The sequence below is a fragment of the Macrobrachium nipponense genome, chromosome 12 (assembly GCF_015104395.2).
Source record: "Macrobrachium nipponense isolate FS-2020 chromosome 12, ASM1510439v2, whole genome shotgun sequence".
NCBI lineage: Eukaryota > Metazoa > Arthropoda > Malacostraca > Decapoda > Palaemonidae > Macrobrachium > Macrobrachium nipponense.
The window spans coordinates 52,404,486-52,412,186 of NC_087205.1; positions in this window are offsets into that span (position 1 = coordinate 52,404,486).

Sequence of the window (7,701 nt, forward strand, 5' to 3'; positions counted from 1 at the left end):
CTAAGGTTAATGTAAAGTTAGGCTAGGGACAGATGAGTAGTGATAATAAGTTATGTAGTGTTTAGGAAGAGAAGTGCAGGTTCACTCGGGTTTGGACTCCCTTGTAATGTGTAGTGTGAAGGCTCATCTTTAGAGCCATCTTTGGTTTTATTTCCAGCTTCGAGTTATTTGCAACAGAAAGTTTCTTGGTTCTGAAGTGTTGGATAGTGCTCCTTTGTCTTTGAAGGTTCCTTTTTCTTTCTGTGGATAAATTTGGTTTGTCTTGCAGAAGTGGTAATCCTGGTGATGAGGTTGTCAATTTGGCTTTGTTCCTATATGGTATGGTAATTATTAATATCTATTAAATCTCTCGGCAATGCATATTGACTTATGATAATTTTGTACAAAAAGAAATTGATCAACATTAACAACAGTAGCCTAACCTAAAGTATACTTTAAACTACAAATTGGCCAATCCTGGAGGTTTAGTGCATTTCGACTAATGACGTTTCAGTACTGGAGCAATTGAACATGAAACGAAAATCGGATCGTATGATATTCGGTACAAAAATGTAATTGAACAAGAACGAGAACCAGATTGGGTCTGACTTCAGCATTGTTGGACTGTGTAGGCTTGTCAACTACATAATCCAGTATTGTATGTACCCTCATATTATTATTGTATTGTAAATACTAATACAGTGGGGCCGCCGTATTCATGTCCTCTGGATTTGCGGACTCACGGATTTGCGGATTTCTCTCTGGACCATATCTACCCATTATTTGCTGGGAATTCGCCTATTCGCGGGGTTTTCCGATGATAAATAATCACTAATTAGTGTATTTTGATGTTATTTTCATTCCTAAATACATTTTTATGATACAAAAATGATTTACTAATTTTCAAATATTAATATTGATCAATATGTATTAGTAAGTTTAATAAGATTAAATGATATCACATAATAACAATTTCTGGGCTCAGCTCGTGTCGCTGCGCGAAATATCCTTTAATCTATTATTTCTAGGGTAAATGTACTAACACATACCAGAGAATAAATAAAATAAAGAAAAAGGTCAGTATAACTGACTCGCTCACCCTCCAAGAGGGTGGTCGGTATGAACACTAGGCGAGTGAGACCACTACCACGAGCCAAATGCCAATAGAAATCTCCCACTACAAAACCCTCCATGAGGGGAGCCGACCCACAGAGTGAGCCAGCTCGTACTACCTACTACTCCATCCCATGCTGCCGACTGCTGCGCCTCTGGTGGTCATCCTTTTCAGTTAGCGCACACGAGTCACACGTGCTATTTTTCTCTCTGTTTTTTTGTGCCCTTTCGTTGGATTTATCTATAATGGAGCGTGCAGCTATCGCAGCAGCTAAGTTAATGTACTCAGTATTTATTGGTGGTTAGTTGGTTTTTTTCCGGCCCCTGAGACAGTATTTGCCGTTTTTTTAGGTATAAATACGAACTCTGGGTCGGAAGCATGGCAGCATGGTTCTGCCTCGTGGGGGGTTCGTTCTTGGTCTCCCATACCTAGAACATCCCCTTATCTATGTACGCTCTATATTAGTTATCCGTTTTACTTAGGGTGCTGTCTACTCAGGTTTGTCATGCATGCATGTACCTTACCTGTAGGCTTCTTCTATCCAGACCCTAGTCCCGGCTTCTTAGTATCGGCCTCTGACTAGCTTTGAGTGGTAGACTTGCCTTCGGGTTAGTCGTACACTCCTGGATTTTTTCTCCTACTATATTGCTTTCTTTCTTTTATTTTTATTTAATTATACTATGTATTTTGTTATGGTTAGGTTGTTAGGCGTCTGGCTTAGCCTAGGTCCTGGCTCATTGAGCCTATACTACCGCTCATCAGTTCGGTTGCTTCCCTATAGCACTCTCTGATCAGTTGGTTTTGGTCCAGTGGGCCTATATGCTACTGCTTTTCAGTTCAGTTGCTTCCCGATAGCATCTCTCTGATCAGTTGATTTGCCCTAGGCTTAGTTGTCTTGTTTTGGTCTTACCGCCTCGTGGTCACTACGTGATCACGAGACAGCCAGACGCCTGCCCTGTCACTTTCCCCCCTCCCGCTCTATTCATAGAGTCGGGGGAGGTGGGTCGGTCTGCCCATGCTCGCTCCACATACCCGAGCCTGCCTCCTCTCTCCCCCCAGGCGGAGGGGCTAGGGAGACGGGGACGACCAGACTGGACTCGACCTCTCCGGCTTCTCTGGTCCGGCCGGGTGGTAACGTGTTGGGGGGTACTGGCCTTTCCCCCCATCCGTTGCTACCTTGTCGCTCCGTGCTAGCTCGAGCCTGTATGTCTTCTCGCTCTTTCCCACCTTACTAGGGCTCCTTTCCTGACCGGAGTCCTGGCATCCAGCGGAAAGATGTTAGTCCACACCCAGTAGGTGGACCGGAACATACAGTGGTCCCTGCTAACCTTACCGTATTGCTGAGTTACTACACTCCGCTACGCACTGGACTTGGTCCGGTTCGTTTGAAGTTTTAAGGTTTAAGTTGTTTATTAGATTTAACTATAAGTTTATTCTTAAAGTACCGTTCAAAGCCATCCCCCCCTCCCTTACATGTCTTACCGGATCTCTCCGGGATTATAGCCTATTCAGGCGAAGCAGGGAGGGGTTATGCCCAAATTTTTTCCGAGCTCCGGCATGCAACGGAGTTCTTCTGTCCTTTAGCCTGTAAGTGATATTCTTTAAGATACTCATGTGTCTTCCCACTTACAGGCCACCAACTGTGAGCATCCGGGATGCGCCGCCACACTTCAGGACCCATGTGGACACGAAGTTTGCCGGTGCCCATGCTCCATGCGCGACTCCGCACGGGGACATCCAGGTCTGGTACCATGAGACGTGTACCATATGTTACGATCTGGTGAGCCAGCTTTTAGACGGGGTAAGTATTCCATCTCGGTAGCTGCTCCGCTTCTGTTTAGTGCTTAAGTTTTCATCATTCACTTTAACTTAAGGCATCTAAGTTTAAGTTATACTTTAAGTTTTAGTTTTAAGTGATTCTTAAATCTAATCTACGCCCTCTCTTCAGGCGCCGCGTGAGGGATCCGCACTGGCAACCCTGCGGGCCTTGGTCGGCGGTTTTGGGAAGAACGCCGCCAAGGGTATGCCCTACATTCTAGAGAAACGGTTGGCGGTATTAATCTTCCCGGAGGCAAGGCGAACAGATACGTCGACCCAGTAGAGGCGGCCCTCCCCGACTATCGCCTTCATCCAACAACAGCTGGCTGCCTCATTAACTGACCAAGACCAGGATATCTCCACGGACGTCGCGACTTTAGATATTAATGTGGAACCTATGGTAGGTGTAGACGACCTGTTGGTCGAGGTAGGTAAGGTGGACACCCGCAAGGGTCACCCTTGGGCGTAACTGTTTCTTCTACTCCTGCAACCTCTCCATCCTTCCAAGGCTTTACAGGTGATGAATTGTATAACTCCTCCTGACGCTTCGGTTAGACCTAAGGTCAAGGGTCAAGCAGTGAAATCCTTGACTAAGACGTCGTCGTCGTCTAAGAAGACGACTTCGGCTTCATCCTCCTCGCGTAAGTCTCCGGCTGGGAATCCCGGAGCAGACAGGTCTAAAGCTTCTAGCTCCGGCTCTAAGTCCTCAAGGAGTAAATCCTCCAGAGAGAGATCTCGTACTCCGGCAGAGTCACCAGTTCCGCTACCCCTGGTTCCGATTCAGAGCCACCCCTCCACCTCCGCAGCAGCTCCGGCTTTGGACTCCAATGCTGGCCTGTTGCAACAGGTGGGGCGACCTGGTTGGGTCGCCCTAAAGAGTAGCAAATGGAACAAATGATCTCTCGATTGTCGGATAGGATTACTTCCCAAGACTCCATTATAGCCGGACTGAGAGAAGCCCCTCTAGCCTCTCCTCCACTTTCCAATACAAGTGGAACTCAGCTTCCTCCGTATGAACTCGCTACCTCCGTTCTCGATGAACAACCCATGGAGAGTAGCGTCATACGCCCCCCCTTCCAAGATGTCTCATTTCTATACCGGAATTTGGAACTCGAAGGATAGAGGACTTCGAGTTCTACCCGGAAGACCTCCAGCCTCCGTTCAATAGGCTACGCAAGGCTCAAAGCTTCAGCCATGTTCGGGATGATAGGGTACCAAAGGAGACAGTCCTCTATTCACGAGACCAGGCTCAGAGAGAATGGCTCAGGTGTTTAGAGGACATGGATTGTTCTAATACCAAGATACAACCTTTTAAGAGTCCCTTTACCATTTTCACAATGGATGAGAGTACCCCGCTCCCGTTCCTGACAAAGATCGCGAGGTCTACCATCCCAGCGGCCCAGAAGGGGGAACCCATACCTCAATTGAAGGAAGCAGATCCCACATCTCCGTTACTCCCCTCAGCCGGAGAATTGTGGGAAGACTTACCGAACACCTTCTCAGCTGGCAAACTCAAACCGGACTGTGCTATGGAGCAGTTTGGTGAAAAGCTACCCAGGTTCCCAGATAGCCTTATTCAGGCTGAATTGACGCGAAATCGCGATTAGCCAGATCAATTAACTCTATGGCTATGACCGAGGTAGCAACCATAGCCTATGGCTCAGAACCGCTTTTTAAGCTCATGACCAAATCCCTGACTCAAACGGTACAGTCAGATATGTTTGAGTTTGCCACTGCTAGAACGAATTGTAGGAAGCATGTCCTACAAGAGGCAACCATTCGGCATGACCCGAATAGGTTACTCTCGTCTAACATCTGGGGAGCAGATCTCTTCCCAGAAGCTATGGTGAAGGAAGTCCAGTCAGAGGCTACGGAGGCTGAACCAGAGCCTTAAGGACCGTTGGGGCCTTACGGCTAAGAGGAGGCAAGACCTAACAGCTAAAGGTAAGGGCAGAGGAAACCCAGGCGTTTCCAACCTTACCAGAGCAGCCACGCTTTCCTCAGCAGGTTCCAGCGGTGCCCTTAGTGCAAACAGCCCAACCTTCCACTTCTAAAGCTCAATCACAGCCAATTTATGTGATATCCCCTCAGCCTCAGCCCTCCACCTCTTACGCCATCTCTCCAGCTTACAATCAAGCCTTCGAGAGTCAAGCTTCACAGAAGTATGACCGCTCGGGTAAGGGAGGCAGAGGTAAGCGTTCCTTTTCGTGGGAGAGGATCGGGAGGCCCCTTTAATAGGGGAAAGCACTTCAGAGGAGGCCGAGGCGGTTACCAGAACCAATGAAGAACTTCAGGTAGGAGGGAGGCTGTTTCACTTTCGCCACCGGTGGAACTTCAGCGAATGGGCTGCAGAGCATAGTGTCAAACAAAAGGCCTGGGTTGGAGCTGGTTGACGAACCCACCTCCATCCAGACCTTTCCGTCAACTTCCTTCCAAGGAATTGACAGAGTACGCGAGACCTCCTTCAGAAAGGAGCTATAGCGAGAGTCCAAGAGATTAAAATTCAAGGTCGCTTGTTCAGCGTGCCAAAGAAAGGCTCACAAAAAGAAGGGTATCTTAGACTTGTCCCGCTTAAACTTAGCCATCCGCTGCGACAAGTTCAAGATGCTCACGATCTCGCAGGTGCGGACCTTACTTCCCCGTGGGGCCGTCACCACCTCTATCGATCTTACAGACGCCTACTATCATATCCCTATTGCAAGGACACTTCCGTCCGTATCAATGGGTTTCAAGATAGGGAGGAACCAGACATTCTCCTTCAAGGTAGTCCCTTCGGACTCAACGTGGCACCCAGGGTGTTCACGAAGCTAGCGGAAGTGGTTAGTGCAACAACTCAGGACACACAAGGGATTATGGTAGTAGCGTATCTCGACGATTGGTTGATCTGGGCTTCAACAGTCGAGGAATGCAACAGAGCTACACTGAAAGTGATTCAGTTCCTGGAATATCTAGGCTTCAAGATAAACAGGACAAGTCAAGACTCACTCCAGAGTCAAACTTTCAGTGGCTGGGCATTCAATGGAATCTATCCTCCCATACTCTGTCGATTCCATCAACCAAAAGAAATGGGGAAAGAAATAGCGAAGTCAGTCAAGCAATTTCTAAGTCACAAACTGGCGTCAAGGAGGACTCAGGAAAGGATCCTGGGTTCTCTCCAGTTTTGCATCAGTGACGAACGTCTTAATGAAAGCCAAACTGAAAGACCTAACCAGAATCTGGCGCTCTACGAGCAAATGTCAGGTCCAGGAGGGACTACTCCTCAGCTCCCTCGGATTCTAAAGAATCGACTTCGGCCGTGGGCGAAAGTCAAGAATTTGTCAGTGTCAGTACCCCTTCAGTTCCCTCCACCAGGGATCACCATCCACACAGACGCGTCCTTAAGCGGTTTGGGGAGGGTATTCCCAGGTCAAAAAGGTTCAAGGAACTTGGTCACCTCAGTTCCGTCAGTTCCATATAAACGTACTGGAGGCAATGGCAGTGTTCTTGACTCTAAAAAGGTTGCGCCCACCAAAGTACTCCCACATAAAGCTAGTCCTGGACAGCGCAGTGGTAGTACATTGTATAAACAGAGGAGGCGCCAAGTCACGTCATCTAAATCATGTCATGGTAGCCATCTTCTCCCTGGCAGACAAGTTCAGTTGGCATCTCTCCTCCACTCACATAGCTGGAGTGAGAAACGTCATAGCAGACGGCGCTATCCCGATCAGTGCCCCTAGAGTCGGAATGGTCACTGGACAACAGTTCGTTCCAATGGATCCTTCAAAGAGTTCCAGGGCTACAGGTGGATCTCTTCGCATCTCAAGCGAACCACAAACTGCCGTGTTATGTAGCCCCCAACCTGGACCCTCTGGCCTATGCCACGGACGCCCTGGCTCTAGACTGGAACAACTGGAAGAAGATTTATGTCTTCCCTCCAGTGAATCTTCTCATGAAAGTTTTAAACAAACTCAGACATTCAAGGGTCAAGTGGCTCTAGTAGCCCCAGACTGGCCGAAGAGCAATTGGTATCCCCTAATTCTGGAACTGGGCCTTCGTCCTCTTCGGATCCCCAATCCCAGGCTCTCCCAGTCAGTACAAACGAAGACTGTGTTCGCTTCCTCAGGGATTCTCAAAACCCTAACTTTATGGATTTCATGAAGTTTGCGGCAAAAAGAGATGCGAATATTGACCCTCAGAATATTCTCTTCTTGGAATCCGATAAAAGGGATTCAACTTTGAGACAGTATGATGCTGCTGTCAAAAAGTTAGCAATTCTTCCTGAGAGAATCAGATATTAGAATCATACAGTTAATTCAGCTATATCCTTTTTCAGATCCTTATTTGAAAAAGGTTTAGCAGCTAGCACGATTACGACAAACAAGTCAGCCTTGAAAAAGATATTTCAATTTGGGTTCAACATAGACTTGACAGATTCCTACTTCTCGTCTATTCCTAAGGCATGTGCTAGACTTAGACCTTCTGTAAGGCCTACGTCAGTTTCATGGTTCTTAAACGATGTTCTAAAACTGGCTTCAGAAACCGATAATGACACATGCTCGTTTATAATGCTCTTAAGAAAAACCCTATTTTTATTAAGCTTAGCTTCAGGAGCAAGAATTTCAGAACTGTCGGCTTTATCCAGAGATCCAGATCATATTCAATTCCTTCCCTTTACAGGGGAAGTGCCTACTTTTTCTCCGGAACGTAGCTTTTTAGCAAAGAATGAAGATCCTTTGATGAGGTGGGAACCTTGGAAGGTATACCTCTTCCACAAGATGTATCTCTTTGCCCAGTTTCTTTCAACCTTACGA